Source organism: Rattus rattus, chromosome X (genome assembly GCF_011064425.1).
Source record: "Rattus rattus isolate New Zealand chromosome X, Rrattus_CSIRO_v1, whole genome shotgun sequence".
NCBI lineage: Eukaryota > Metazoa > Chordata > Mammalia > Rodentia > Muridae > Rattus > Rattus rattus.
In genome coordinates, this window is record NC_046172.1 from 17,879,457 (window position 1) to 17,896,375 (window position 16,919).

Consider the following 16,919-nt stretch of genomic DNA (forward strand, 5'->3'; position numbering starts at 1 on the left):
TCAGGACTCCTGAAGCTCTCTGCAGAGCCCCCAAGTTCCCGCATCCCATTTGGGAATCCTCCGGCCAGGCAAGCAGTTTGGTAGTCTTGGGAGGGCCTGCTGAGCATGTGTAGGGAGCAGCGCGCATGCTCTGTGGAGTGGGCAGGTTTAGCAGGCGCGAGCTGTGGGCTTTACTACTGTTCGCCCGCCTCCCCCGCGCAGCACGCCCCCTCCCCGTCTTCCCGCCCCCAGCACGCGTTCCCCGCAAACCACCCCGCCCTCCCCAACCCCCCTCCACTCGGGGCTGGGGAACCTCCATTGACGTGCCGGTGACGCCGCCGCGCCGCTGCCGCGGGGGGTTCCAGGCGCCGCACAGGTAACGCGGCGGCAGCCGCCATATTGGCGGTGCGGGGAGGGTGCCGGGGATGGGGGGGAGCGGGGGGGGGGGCGAGCGGCGCGGGCGGCAGGGGGGCGGCCCCGCGGAGCCTGGCGGGGCGGGCGGCGAGAGCCGTGCGGCTGCTCGAGGGGAGGCAGTACTGAGTTTATCTTCTCTTTCTGCACCCCAGCAGCGGGCGGGGACCCCTGTGGTCCCTCTTTTGAGGTACCCGCCTTTGGCGAGGTCAGCAGTCACCCAGCGCGAGTCCTGGTCCTACGAAGAAGACCACGAGCCAGCTCAGCAGGCGGGATGCATGCTGGTGCTGGGGACAAGCAGCTTCTTTTCGACTGTTCCTGAAGCGGCGATGCTACCATTCGCTCCTGTGGAGGATCCCTGGGACGAAGAAATGGAGGTGTTCGGCAGTGGCAGCACGAGCAGTAGCGAGGTTAGTGTGGTGGGCGGGACCGGCTACAAGTCTGCAGCCGGGAGTCCGGGGTGATCCTGGTCGGGCGGGCGGGAGAGCGGGGTGCCTGCTAGCCCCTCACCCCCTTCCTGGGGGCCCAGACCTAGCTCTGGCAGAATGAGGGCGGAAAGGGGTCAGGACAAGGAGCTCCAGTCTGCAGAGCTACGGCTTGGCCTCCAGAGGTGCAGCCACGCCGGAGTTTGTTCTAAGTTTCTTCACTTCCAACCCGAAGCGGGACTGGGTGCCTTGCCTGACTCTGTGCGTTCCTCTTGCACCACGCTGCCTCTGCTCTCTGAGAATTGGAGCTGAGGACCAGAGCTTGCTGTTGAACTCCAGTGCTTTATGAACTCAGGGAAACAAAAACACACCAAGGTGACTAACTCTGGGGACTTTCACCCCAGGAGATGAGAGTATTCCTTGGTAACAGCATTCTCATTTCTTTGCAGCCTGCTATCTTTCTTTTTTCTTCCTACCTGAAGTGGAGAACTGGCAGCCTTTAATCCATGTGCAGGTGAACGGCTGCTGCCTGTTCTCAGTTCCCCTTACTCTCCTTCAGTTTTACTTCAACCCTTTACCTTTTCCCAGTCTTCATACCTTTCCACATGGTGGGTACCAGAGGGCAAGTGATGGCCAGAACTTATGAAACCCGATTTCAGTAAAGGTTAGTCAAGTTGAACCAAAATACTTCCGTTCTCCCCTTTTCCCGCCGTTCATTCTTACTTCTGAAACTGTACTGGCTGTGCTTTGCAGTTGGGCCGGGAGAACTTAGATGTACAGGTATTTTATTGTTTGGTTACAAAAAGTGGGCAATATTTGAACACAGAAATCTACTTATTGTGATAGAAAGTTGGATCCTTTCCTAGCCACTTAATCATAAGCATAGTATTCCAGTAGAGGCCACCACACACCTAAAATAGTTGAATGCCAGTTTGATTCACAACAGAATGTTTTGAAGACTCAGAATCCTCGAAATCTCAAGGGTGAGCCTTTGTCTTCAAATATTGCTCCATATTTTAAAAACTATACCTGGGATTATTGTATGATTACTTGTCATTTTCCCTTTATGTTATTTTAACTTAAACTAGGGTTACATTACCTGTTAGAATAACTTGAAACAAGAAATTTTGTGGAAGTAAATTGAGAAATATTGTGGAGTCCTTTATACAAATAAGAAATATTTTATTATTAAACTGAGTGATTACAAAATGTTTTAATATTTTACATCTCTTAAGAATTGGTTAAAAGTGAGATGGATAATTTCTTCTTAAAATGTGGTCATTCTAACTGAATGTATAAAATGTCTAACCATACTATCCAAGGGGGGGATTTTGGTTTTGTTAATGAATCACAAGTATTTAATTTATATAGGAAGTAGGAACCTTGCAGATATCTACTATTTTATTTTTACTTTTAGTTAATTTTGAATTCAGTATCTTCTAAATTACAAGTGTAATTAGTACACTTGATTTTTTAAAATTTTGTGATATGTTTTAGATATTGTAGAGATTTAATAATAGGTTCTCTATTCCTCTGCAATTTGGAGAAATGCTCCAGTGGAAACTGTTAAAACCTATGAAGTAAAACAAAAGGGGAAGGTAATGTGGTGAAGAGAGTATTTCTGCCTTCTTTGTTTAAAACCATTATGATTGGTTAGATTTAACCCTGCAAGTTACTTTATTAAAAATATTCTGGCTGAAATTTTAATGCTACTTGTTGGCAGACCAATTTTGTTTTGTTTCTTATAATGATACTCTGTTCACAAAAAAACCACTTTTACTTTATAGAATTTATATTTATTTTCATTACACCTTTTGATATTGACTTTAGAAATTCTGGCTTTTAAGTTTGAACTTTACAACCCTCAATTGTGGTGGTTTTAGAGCAAAGGTATTTTCATTATATATCTGGATATATTATATATTATTATATATAATGGAAGATAAAACACTTCTGCAATGCTTAAAGAAAATGTAGGTATATATTTGTTAATTTTGGTGTCCAAACAAATAATTTCTGTGTGTTGAATGCTGGTAAGACTAAACATGAATTATTAAATTATAGTCAGTCATGTAGTTTAGAGTGTTTTTTCAGTATATTTTTCTTTTCTTGCTTATATGAACAGTAGAAATTTTAGAATTATCTTTAAGCAGTGTGTAAAGTGGTTGTTTGAGAATCTTAACATGTTTTCACACAAGAAAACCATAGGCAGCAACAGTTTGAGATCAATGGACAATAGCAAGTCATAGAGATGATGAGCCTAATTACTGTTGGAAGAATTTTCCTATGGGGAAATATGTCAATGTTTCAATGAAAAACTTGTTTGGTTCCAGTGAATGGTAGAAAATGGGCCTGCAAAAGAGAAACATGGGCTCCATTGGCTCTTGGGGAAAATTCCTGGAAATGGGGCTGTAAGGTAAACAAGAAGCTCTGGTTGTGAGAGTCTTGCAGGGACTGTCTCAATTAGGTCTGCTGGGAATAACAACTTCAAAGGGCATCACCCCTCAGGCAGCTGCAATTTAAGCTCTTGCCTGGATTCTGTCAAGATCAGGAAAGAGGTGTTACTTGAGATGGTATTGGTTGTTGCTGGGCATGGGTCATAAAGAACAGCCTGTTTGAGTATCATGAATTCTTCATGAATTAGTTCCATGAACATTACAGTTTGCATAGTAGTTTTCTTTTTTGTGTGTGAAGGAAAATATTTGGTTCCTTTTGGAAGAAATGATTATAGTATGTTGAATTTGCGTATCATATAATGAATATTTTACTAGGATTCTAGTACTTCTGTATTATGATCAATATGTTTTTGTTTGGAATTTAGTTTGGGGAGTAATTTAATTCATTGATTTAAGGAGTTTGAGGTTAAAGTTATAGCCATTAAAATTTTAACCAGGATAAATTGAGAAAACTTAGCAAGTTTTAATTAATTTTTTATGACACTTTGTAGTAATAAAAGAAAGAAAATGAACATTGAAAGCAGATGAATCTGTATTCCAGTACCCCCAATAGATATGTGACAATACATGTTATCTTAGTTCTTTCTTTAGATTTCAACTTCTTCATCTGCAAGTGGGAACAAAAATATTTTCAAAAGTTGTTATGTAAAAGAAATTCAGCATATTTCAGCAAGTTGACCTTCATAAAGAACATGTCTAATAAATAACAGTTCTCTTCATTTTCTCATTAAAAATTGAATTATTGGTGTGTGTGTGTGTGTGTGTGTGTGTGTGTGTGTGTGTGTGTGTGTGTGTAAAGCCTTGAGTTTAGATAGGTATAGCCATAGCCACAGGCTTTCTACAATGAGGTTTTTTTAAAAAGACCTCCCTAAATCTGATCATTTTTTCCAAAGTTATTGAAGTTCTCATTTTGCATCCTTTTAATCACAGATAGGGTGATATAGAAATAAATAGGAAGTCATATTTAGGGATATTTAGAGGGATAAAAATATAAATTTTATTCTGGCAAGTGGTTAGACATGTCATTTACATTCTGTTTTGTTGTTGTCTTTGGAATTTTTATAGTATGTATGGAGTACTGATATCACACTATATAGTGAAATAATGTGAAATGTGTGAAAATGCATTTCTGAATCATATTCTTCCCTCAGTCATTTAAGTTAGATGAGCAAGACAGGAATTTGAGACACTGTTTCTGTAAATGACACAGGACCATTAATGAAAGGGTGTAGTAATGGCAAGCATTGTTTAGGGATATAGATCTGATAAGGCCTTGTGAAGGAGTTGGATTCGATTAGGGCATTCTAGAGCAATAATATTGTCATAGTGGTGAAAGAAACAATTCAAATGGATAGAGGCAGTGTAACCAAAACTGTCCTCACTTTGGAAAGGAGAGATGTGTATCACTGGAATATACATTTGCATTGGAGTATTGTGTGAAATTACATGAATCCAGATTACATGGTTCTTTTAAAGCAAGTTTATGGGTATAATTTTATTTTGTAAGTATGAACTCTCTCTTAGATCGTTAAGTGGCTTCACATTTGTGCTTTGAAAAATGACCAGTGGCAGTGTGAGGGATTGATTGGAATAGGGAGGTACTGAAGGTGGTGAATATCAGTGAGGAGACTGTTGTAGTCAGAGAAGGTTTTGTGGAGGAGGACTGAGAAGGGGAGTTGGTTAAAGACACCTTGCAAAGAATAGGTAGAATATAGTAACTGATTAGATGTTGGGAACAAAAAGAAGGCAGACTGAAGAGTTAGCATTAGGAGCCTGATAGGAGGAATAAATTCAGTTTAACAGGTAGTTGATGTATGCCAGCTAATATAAATCTAAGCTAGGCAGTAGACTATTATAGAGAAATATATCTTTGAAGTAGTAGAGGATAGAAAAGCAAGGTGGACTTCCTCTCTTGTCTTTTCTTGAACAACAGCAGACTATTCTTATTTGGCCATTTTCTTATGGTTTAAAGTATTTAGTACTGATGCACTTATCAGCTAAAATTATTTATGCTTTAAAATTATCCTAATTTACATTATTATTTCATGAAGATTCATTTAATGTGGTAGTCATGTATGCAGAATGCTTTCCTAAAATCAAGAATATTTGAATATCTCACTTGATTTTGCCATGTTTATGTAGTTCTTTCCTGATTCTTCCAAGTTTATTTTTAAGCTAATCTGGTCTGGAAATATTCAGGTCAGTTCATTCTAGGGCAGGGCCTCTACATTTCCCTACCTTGATTAATTCATCAAGAGAAGTAATTGTGACCTTGATGTTCCATAACAGGGCCTGAAATTGTACAACTGATTTCTTGGACCACATTATTTGAAAGTACCCCACTCAGAGTTTCTCTCATTTTTAATCTTGAGAAGGATGTCAAGGTATTTTTTCCTTCCTGTGATTGTTTCCTTGGTTGGTTTTATTATTGTATTTAGGGACAGTTCTAAAGACTTAGTAATAAGCACACGAAATTCAGTACACATATGTCAAATTATGACATGTGTACTTATGATATTTCTAAGGATTATTCACTGTATAATTATTTTTTGTGTGCATTCTTAAAATTTTTTTCTTTAGATGGGTAAAGAGTTGCATAGAAAAGAGATCTGAGAGATAAACTACATTATCTAACTTTTGCTGACCATAAAATTTTGTTCTGAATTTTCATGCAGGTATCTTGTGTAACTGATTCTTCCATGTTTTAACCTGCACATTTGAAGTCAGTCTTCCACTCCCACCCCTGTGTGTGTGAGACAGAAAGCTAGTTTGCTAGTTTATTTCACAGAGTATTTGAGGTGGTTTATGGGAAATATACTTAATAAACTCTTGCTAGCTCCCGAAATGGAAAACTAGCAAATATAGAAAGGGTAGAGGGAGAGTAGAAGTAGAGGGTGAGACAAAACACAGGTTAATAAACTTTAGGCTGCTCTACATTTTAATAAAAGCAAATTATAAACTTGGCCTTCAGTTTCTTTGTTGTCAATTTTGGTTGTTTATTAGATTAACATGGCCTTTTGTTTTCAAGTTGCCAATGCCAGTGTTGTACTCTCAGATATGTTGCTATTTGACCGCAGTGGAAAGGTCCTGAGCATCATTTTCTGGATGATTATGATATTGAGACATGTAAAGAAAATAACTGTAGGCCAAAGTAAAAAGAAAAATAGTCTTCTAGTTCTTATTAGCCAATAAAATAAAAGGTTAATTCCCAAGATAGCAATTAGAAAAGTAAATTTTCTGGGTTGTGATTTGGTTCAGAGTTTTTTTTTTTCTGATATAAAGTTGTGACTGGGATTAAAGGGAGCTATTTGAGTTGTTTTGTATAGTAATTCTGTTTAGTTTTAAGTGATTTGATTTATTATTACACTGAAAACAAAATTTGAGTATTCTTATTTATTTAGATATAGTGTAGCCATATAATTAGGATGTCATATTAGTCATTCTTCTGTCACTTAATAAAATATGTGAGAAAATAACTTGAATTAAGGAAAGTTAGTTAGCTTCACAGTTTCCTTGAGTTCAGTTCATAATCATTTGGTCTCATTGTTTGTGGGCCTATGTCCAGGTAAAACATCACAGTGAGGAGGCCATGGTAGATCCAGGATACTTTCTTCTGGCTGCCAGGAAGCAAAGGAAGAGAGGGAGGAGGGAAGGAAAATGAATGGGAAATGCATAAAAACAAGGCTTACTTTCAGGTACTCATCCTGCCAGCCTCCCACTTGCCCCTCCTAAGTCACACCTCCGTCCACCCCCTTCAGTGGACACTATTACCTAGCAACTAAGTCTTTAGCATATGGATTTTGGGGATCATTTCAGATCCCAAACACAGCAATATTAGTAAAGGAAGGGAACACAGTGGCCGTTTGTTTAACAAATACTCAATTCTATTAGCTCGTAAACAAGTAGAGGAGTCAATTGTTTTAACTCACACTGTCAGGATTTCCATCCACCATGGCAGGGAAGACATGCTAGAGCAGCTCGGTTCCCTGCTGTGAGAATGTGGCAAATCAAGACCCTGAAAGAATAACTAAGTACTCAGAGAACCTTTTAGAGGAGGAATGTATGGATTTTCATAAAAGACCAGCTCGTGTAGTAGAGCAAATCTTCAAACAAGTATTAGTTTGATTTCATTTATTTTTTGTGCATGTGTTAGATCACTTTTCACTGTTGTGCAGTGCTCTGATATGTGGTTTTAATAAGCTTCGCTTATCCATTATTCAGTTAAAAAACATCGTTTGTAGTAATTATCACTATTGACATAATTTTGCGTAGAGATACTGATTTGAAGAGAACTTCATTTACTTTAGGCAAATCCTTATGAATGAAGTTGCCATGTGAAAGTTCCAGCTTCTTTGAATTTATCTTTGTACTTGATATTGTCTGTTAAAGTTAAAATATTTATTAATTCTGATAGGTGGATAGTGGTAACACATTATTTTTGAGCTTCTATTTGCTTTATTACAAGCATTGTTTGGGATTTTCTTGGAACACTTGTCATGCAAATGTTTTCTCTAGTGAATTGTCATTTTGTTTATTATTTTTAAATTGGCTTGTAGTTTTCTTCAGAATTTTGAGATTTCAGGAAATAGGCCCTTTATCAGGTATTGATTGACGTATGATCTTTGCCTTTCCTTCTGTGGCCTGTATTTTTATTTCATTCTCTTAAGAGTAGAGGTTTTAATTTTAATGAAGTCTAGTTTATGAATTTCTTCTTTTGTGTAAGAAAAAGTTACTTGAATCCAAGGTCACAAAATTCTTCCTGTTTATTTCATTGTTGTTATTTGAAGTGTATGCCACTTTTGGACTTTTGATCAACTTTTGATTAGTTTTTATAAATGATAAGTGGTATGGATTATAATTCAATTTTTTCCTTTATTGATATCCAGTATTCTCATTTAAAAGACTACCTGTTCTCCACTGAATACAGAAAGAATTTGGTCATGTACATGTCATTTTTTTAAAAAAAAAGTATTACTTAGCCTTCTTAGATTCTCTAGAAACTCAGAAGCATAATATTAAAGGAAGTGTTTGGAAGCTAGAATATCTTCTTCATTTATTCTGTGACCTTTAGTAAGTTGCTAACTTAGTTGCTTGGTTTGTACAGTTGGGATTGATGATAAAACATAATGCATGTAGCTACTCAGAAGAGTATTTTTTTCTAACTGTGACTATTTAGTAAAAAATATTACTTTTACATGTTTTCCTTTTGTAGTCCAGGTTCTTGAAGATTAGTAGATTTTCAAATTAAAATTTTAACTATTAGATGACTTTTGTACATAATAGTTTTAAGCATCCTGTATAACTATGAAGTGATTATAATTTTTATTTAAAGGCATTTTATTCACAGAGTGTTTCTTTAATATTTGATTTTTCTGAATGACTTGAATTTTGAAACCTTTTATTCTTAGATTAGTTACAGTAAGGCTTCCTTTTTTTTTAGTTGGATATTTTCTTTATTTACATTTCAAATGTTATCCTCTTTCCTGATTTCCCCTATGGAATCCCCCTCTCCCTTACCTCTTCCCTCTGCCTCTAGTGCTCCCGCACGCACCCACCCACCCCCTCCCTCCCATCTCCCCACCCTGGCCTTCCCCTACATAGGGGCATTGAGCCTTCACATCCTCTGCTACATATGCAGTTGCAGTCATGGGTCCCTCCGTGTGAACTCTCTGGTTGGTGGTTTAGTCTCTAGGAGCTCTGGGGGTCTGGTTAGTTGATATTGTTGTTCTTCTTATGGGGTTGAAAACCCTTTCAGCTCCTTCAGTCCTTTTTCTAACTCCTCCATTTTTAGTCCAATGGTTGGACTGACTCTGTATTTGTCATGCTCTGGCAGAGCCTCTCAGGAGACAGCTTTATCAGGCTCCTGTCAGCATGCACTTCTTGGCATCCACAATATTGTCTAGGTTTGGTGACAGTATATGGGATGGATCCCTGGGTAGGGCCGTCTCTAGGTGACCCTTCCCTCAGTCTCTGTTCCACACTTTGTCCCTGTATTTCCTCCTGTGAGTATTTTGTTCTTCCTTCTAAGAAGGACTGAAGCATCCACACTTTTGTCCTTCTTGAGCTTCATGTGGTCTGTGAATTGTATCTTGGGTACTCTGAGCTTTTGGACTAATATCCACTTATCAGTGAGTGCAAACCATGTGTGTTCTTTTGTGATTGGGTTACCTCACTCAGAGTGATATTTTCTAGTGCCATCCATTTGCCTAAGAATTTCATGTAAGGCTTCTTCTTATCCCTTCTACAAGAGGATGGTGCTGCTTTTGTAGAACATCTGTTTTCTGTGTTGTCTCATATTATTTTCTGTACACTATTGAGTCATGATTCCCTCCAGTTAGTATTTGACACCAAAGTTTACTAATGAAAAAACATTTTTGGTAATATTTTATCTTAAGCTAATAGTTTGTAGTAGCTTTCTGCAAAAGCTTATCTTATTTTTAAAAATATTTTTATAATTTTTTCTCTGTTTTTCTTCATGAAATGAACAGAATATGGTATAGTGTGTTTATAAACTGTGAGTTGGGGGCAGATTGGTTTTACCTTGTAACTAATTTACTGTGTGTTCTTAGATGTTAATTTGGTATTTTTCATTAGTAAAATGGAAATGAACTTATGGTTATTTTGAGATGGAAATATAGCAGTTGTATTATATATATATGTTTGATTAGAATAATACAGTTTTTTTGAACAATAAAAATGTACCTCTCATAAACCAAATTCTTTAATCTTGAGAAATAACTCAATAGACAATTATATTCATTTCATATTCTCAAGGCATTATAATTATATGTACATTGTATCTGTAAGAGGTTAGTTATTATAGTGAGAATTTTTACAAAGAATACCATGTATGTAGAAAGGCTTTATGTAAATGGGTACTGATTTATGCCACATATAGTATATGTTTTTGCAAGTAAACTTTCCAAATGTGTATGCCATAGCCCTTATGAAATTGGCAAGATGGCATATGCCTTGGCTTTTGGAATACATTGACCTCATTCAAATACATTCAAGTCATTAGCACTGATGTCAGCTAAGCACAGTACAAATTCCTGCCTGGATAGAGAGCAGATTGATTGTTTTTTCTGTCGTTAAATTAATTTTTTAAAAAACTAAAACCAGAAGATCCACAAATATATTTGGGTATATATTTGGATATAATATATGGATATTCTCAGTATAACCCATGAACAGCTTAGAACTGCTGTAATAGTAGTTTTGAAAGGATAATTGTTCTTGGATTGGTTTTAATTAGTTCTAAATGCTATTTGATTTTCATTCATTTATCAAATGAGTAATATCTGCTTATGATACATAAAAATATGGTAGTTGTTTGATAGGCTTCATTGGGTAGTGTTCTAGACTCATGGTTTTATAACTGAAGACCAGTGATATGTGTGTGTGTGTGTGTGTGTGTGTGTGTGTGTGTGTGTGTGTGTGTGATTATAATCATAAGAAAGTATTTAAATATATAAGTATATTGTGGTAAAAACAGCAAATTTAGGCCTAGAGAAAGCTTTAAAATATTTTTCTGAGGTGTTAATGCTTTAGTTTCAGTGCTATTACTCACAGACTAAGTAATGCATTTTACCCTTTTGCTTTTAAAAGTAGTAATAGTTGATTTCTTCCTACTTAAATTAGCTGTCAAGGAAGTAGAGCTTTAAAAGCAGAAAGCACAGTTTCAGTGCACATCTCTCAGTTCAGTTTGTGCCTTATTACTATTTCCATTATTCCTGAGAGGGTTTTGAAATATGCCTATCTTGATTTGATTTTCAGTATTCTAAAATTATTTCTGCCATATAGAAAATGTTATTTTCACTAATGAATGCTTTTTCAGTATTTAATTGAGTTGCTTGTGAATTTGGACCTTGAATTACGTACTTAATAATGTAAGGGGTAGAAAAGATCTATTTTGCTTACTGTTTCAGAGTATTGGTCCATTATAATGGGAAAGAAATGTAAGTTCAAGTCGTGTAAATCAGTAAGCAAAGGATGGTAAATGTCATAGATCTGGTTTTCTCCTTTTCTTTTTTTAAATTTACCTGGCCCCCAACTTATGGTGCCACCCACTTCTCAATTACCTGTCTAGAAACACCCTGACAGATACACCTACAGGTATGTGTCAACAATCTCCTGTGTGATTGGAAGCCAGTCAGCTTAGCAATGGAGATCACTTAGCACAGCTTCTGTAGGTACATTGGCTTCTTGCATTGGATATTAAAACAGTAAGAGGTTACATTTCTGAGTTAGCAAGCTATTCTAGAATTAATGCTACCTCTTAATTTAGTCATGTTTGAGTTTATATATACCATAGCTAATTGGAGAAGTGTATGCTGAAATTATGACAGAAGACATAAATAGCTGTTGGAGGAATTGCAGTAGATTTTAAAATTTATGCTGAGTTTTTAACTTTATAATGAAGTTGTTAAAAATGAAGTTGTTCAAAACAGGCTAACAATATGAACAATGACTTTAAAGGGAGGGGAGATAACTATGTTGCCAGAGTGATCTCATTATCCTTGCGTCAAGTGATTCTTCTAAGTAGCTGAAAGAGTGTTGTATGACACTTTGCTGCAATTATTTATTTACTAGGGTTTGTTATTTTTTACTTTAGAAGTCCTAGGTGTTGACCCCAAGGCCTTCAGAGATATCTATAATCAGTCTTTGGTAGACATGGCCTTGGTTATGCAATAAAAAGATGATCTTTTTTTAATTTTCACCATCTTATTTCAACCAATAGGCTCTATGGATTGAGAAAGTCATTAAGATTACAATAGCCATTTTACCCCTATAAATTACAGCATCTCTGAAGGTAGTGAAGTCGTAGCCCAGGGCAGTTGAAACTCATTATGTAGCCCAAGGTAGCATTGAATTCATAGTACTCCTACCTCAGCCTCAAGTATGCTAAGCCTACTATTATGGGCCACCGTACCTGCTTAATTTAAGTGTTTTTTGATAGAAAATATGGCAGTTACTGTGAGACTGATTTTAGTTTGAGTAAAGGGAATAGGAGAACATCTAACTTTATAATTTGATACAGATGAGCAGGCATGCAAAGCACAGGTAACTAAAGTGGTAAAGACTCTCAAGACCATATATAGCTTTAATTTTGTTTTTGTGCCTTCAGTACATTTTATCAGTGAATTCATTTCACAGCAAAGCCTCATAATTGTTTTTAGATATCTGACTAAGGAAATATTTTGGAGGTGGTATATAATCGTGTTGTGTCCTTAGGTTCTTTTTTTTTTTTCAGATTTTTCAGCAACTTTTTCATATTAATTTGAAACAAAATAGCCTCTTTTAAAACTCACCCCAAAGCTATGACCATGCTTGATGGGCTGTGTGTTTCAAATGACTACAAAGTTGAAATAGAAACTATATAGGAATATAGTTTAATTAAAAAGCTGGAAAGAATATGGACAAGTTATTTAAGTGAGTATCTAGCTTCCTACAATAGTCTTAACTATGGAATTCACTCTAAAAGACTAAAAATATAAGTGTGGGCTAGCAAGATGTTGCAGTGCATAAAGATGCTTGCCTCTAGGCCGGATGACCTGAGTTTGATCTCTGAGATCCATGTATTGGAAGGGGAGAACCTCCTACAGACTGTCCTATGGTAACTGTTACGGCGTGAGCCTTGGTAACCCAATGTTAATAAAAACTTACAAAAAGTTACATATCTACTGGAGAAGTGACTGTAACTATCAATAATAAACCATTCTTCCACTATGAATCCCACCCTCTGGTAATTGCCCTTATTTTTTTATGTGTGTAGGTTCAGCTTTTTAAAACCTCTGTATCTGACTGAATTCATTGATTTTTTTTTTTTGCTTGTTTAGACCAGGTTAGCTTTGAACTAATAGCTAGCTACTTACCTTTGTTACTCTTATCTTCTGTTTATATGAATTTGGCCTGTTTTGGCACCTCATAGAAGTAGAATTTGTTGTATTGTTGGAATTGTCTCCTTTTTAAGGCCGAATGGTATTCCATTGTGTACTTACAGTACACTGTTCCTTATATAAATGCTGCTATCTACAGAGATTGCTTCTCTCTTCTGCCCATTGTGGTTACTGCTACCATGATCATGCGGTACACAAAGATTTCTCTGAGACTCAGCTTTCAATTCTTTTCATTTTTTTATACCCAGGAGTAAAATTATATACAATATGCTTATTCTACTCTAATTTTTTTGAGGAACAGTCATAATTTATGGTAGCTATGCTGTTTTATATAGTTATCAGCATTATACAAATGTTCCAGTTCATTCACCATGGTGGAATTGTCTTTAAAACCCAAATTCTAGTGTGTAATCTAAAGTCTACTATAAATTGAACTTGTATTTTTGTGATTTTATTTTATAATTCATATTTTAACAAATAATATAATAGAAGTAGCAGTATGCTGATATTTTACTTTGTAGACCTGTCTAGCCTGGAACTTGCTATATAGCACAGGCTGTCATCAAACATAGCAATCCTCCTCCTTCAGCTTCTCAAGCATCTCTGACTGAAAAAAGGAATATGAATTTATGTGTTCTATATTGTGCTTATTAAGTTAGAAACTTTTATTTTTCAGAAAGCATCATTAAAGGGCAGTAACATAGCTTCTTAGCCTTAATTATGAGGCAAGTAGTTTGAAATTTTAGCTCTAACTTTTTTTCTAGGTTACTAAGTAAGTTGTAACATATAATTTCTTCTTTATGAGAGCAAAGATAGAGTTTTATAAAGAGATTTCTAAAGGATTGTTAAAAACTTCCCTAGGAAATTGTTTAGATAAGAACTTTTTATCCTAGACCCTTTTGACCAGAAATATTGATTGTAGTAAATATATGGTGCTACATAATATTGTCATGTGAATTTACAGGTGAAATAAAGATATATTTATTATCTCACAGTTATATTATATGAGCTGAGAATCTGGGCATGACTCAACGAACGATGTCTTCTGCTTAGCATATAAACCTATAATCAAAGTTTCAGTTCTTCTGCATTCTTATCTGGAGGCTTCATTGGGGAAGGTCTACTTTTAAATTCTCAAAGGCTTTTGGCACAGTTCTTCTCCATGCAGCTGTAAGGTGGAAAGACTGGCCTTTTGCTGAGTATTGGCTAGAGGCTTCCCTAGAAGTCGCTTAGTAGCTCCTACAAACAACATGTTTATATTCCTTTGTCGTGTGGGTTTCACATGACCATTTATTTCAATCAAGATAATAAGGAAAATCTCTATTTTCCATAATGTAACCATATAAATGAAATCACATCACCTTTGCCATTCTCCTTTTTTTTTCTTTTGAATCCAGCCACAGATTGTGTTTACCATGAAGACTGCGGCGATGGTTATTCGAGAGCATGAACACAAAGAGGTGAGGCTTATGACTTGGAAGTTCCCCTGTTTGGTAAAGAGCTTGACTCAATAGATATAAGATTATTCTAGGTATTGTGAACAGACCTAAATTTAGGTGTGATTTATTCTAGTTGTTTTAAGTAGGGGAAGAGAGGGAGGTAGAGGAGGAAGAATAGGAGCGATGATGATGATGATAATGATGATGATGGTAATTGTTTATTTTTATTATTGACCTTCTCCAGAAGTCAGTACCCAAAATGTAGTCTTGAAATGTTATTTGAAAGCAAAATTTCATTATTATATATTAGGTTCTTAAGTGTATTTTTAATATTGGATACTATATGCATACAGTCATTTTGCTTGCTAGGTGTATTTTAGGGGATCCTAGAGACTACTAACTAATAGGTTAATAATACATATTTGTTGTGAAAACTGATCACTTATGTATATTTGGTTTATGAGATTAATTTACATCACCCATCATTTCTTACATTCTCATTGGGATTTTTCTTATTTGTATATTTTATTTATTTATTTATTTATTTATTTATTTATTTAGGTGTTTTCAGACTATTAGAAATTGCTTAAATTATTTTCTGAGAAAATTAAATTAAAAGTAGTTTTTATTAGACTAATGAGAGCTTGGTTTACTTGTTTTTTACATTAAATTTATTTATTCACTTTACAACCTAATATCAGCCCTTTTCTCCTCCCTGCACCTCATCATGTAAGTCCTCTCCCCATTCCACTTAGAAGGGGAAGCCTCATGCCCTCCCTCATCCTACCTCCCACTCCTGATTTTTTTTTTTTTATTAAATTGAGTATTTCTTATCTACACCTCGAATGCCATTCCCCCTCCCGGCTTCCGGGCAAACTATCCCCTAATCCCTCCCCTTCTTCATGGGCGCCTCCCCACCCTCCCCCCACGCCGCCCTCCCCAACAATCACGTTCACTGGGGGTTCAGTCCTAGCAGGACCAAGGGCTTACTGGTGCTCTTACTAGGCTATTCATTGCTACCTATGAGGTCAGAGTCCAGGGTCAGTCCATGTATAGTCTTTAGGTAGTGGCTTAGTCCCTGGAAACTCTAGTTGCTTGGCATTGTTGTTCATAAGGGGTCATGAGCCCCTTCAAGCTCTTCCAGTTCTTTCTCTGATTCCTTCAACGGGGGTCCTGTTCTCAGTTCAGTGGTTTACTGCTGGCATTCGCCTCTGTATTTGCTGCATTTCGGGTGTGTCTCTCAGGAGAGATCTACATCCGGCTCCTGTCGGCCTGCACTTCCTTGCCTCATCCATCTTGTCCAATTGGGTGGCTGTATATGTATGGGCCACATGTGGGGCAGGCTCTGAATGGGTGTTCCTTCTGTCTCTGTTTTAATCTTTGCCTCTCTATTCCCTGCCAAGGATATTCTTGTTCCCCCTTTTAAAGAAGGAGTGAAGCATTCACGTTTTGATCATCCGTCTTGAGTTTCATGTGTTCTAGGCATCTAGGGTAATTCAAGCATTTGGGCTAATAGCCACTTATCAATGAGTGCATACCATGTGTGTTTTTCTTTGATTGGGTTACCTCACTCAGGATGATATTTTCCAGTTCCAACCATTTGTCTATGAATTTCATAGTCATGACCTTCTCACTTCTATTATTAACTTGAGTATTTCTTATATACATTTGAATGTTATTCCCTTTCGGTTTCGGGCAAACATCCCCTCCCCTCCCCTTCCTTATGGGTGTTCCCCTCCCACCCCTCCCCCATTGCTGCCCTCTCCCCAACAGTCTAGTTCACTAGGGGTTCAGTCTTAGCAGGACCCAGGGCTTCCCTTCCACTGGTGCTCTTACTAGGATATTCATTTGCAACTCTACTGAGGTCAGAACCCAGGGTCAGTCCATGTATAGTCTTTGGGTAGTGGCTTAGTCCCTGGAAAGTCTGGTTGGTTGGCATTTGCTGTACATATGGAGTCTCGAGCTCCTTCAAGCTCTTCCAGTTCTTTCTCTGATTCCTTCAACAGGGGTCCTGTTCTCAGTTCAGTGGTTTCCTGCTGGCATACGCCTCTGTATTTGCTGTATTCTGGCTGTGTCTCTCATGAGCGATCTGCACTCACATTTTTATCATCCGTCTTGAGTTTCATTTGTTCTAGGCATCTAGGGTAACTCAAGCATTTGGGCTAATAGCCACTTATCAATGAGTACATACCATGTATGTCTTTCTGTGATTAGGTTAGCTCACTCAGGATGATATTTTCCAGTTCCAACCATTTGCCTCACTTTAATTTCACAAAGTAGCAATACGTAACTGAACGAAGTGGCACATCA

The 16,919-nt window shown here is 37.2% G+C and overlaps 1 long non-coding RNA gene across 1 annotated transcript; it reads left to right on the plus strand.

The window, feature by feature from the left end:
* The first annotated feature begins 247 nt into the window (after positions 1-247).
* LOC116889001 lies at positions 248-14,634 on the plus strand. Its single transcript, XR_004386360.1, has 3 exons — positions 248-355; positions 546-800; positions 14,568-14,634. It is a non-coding gene; the product is annotated as an uncharacterized LOC116889001 (long non-coding RNA).
* Positions 14,635-16,919: the final 2,285 nt, after the last annotated feature.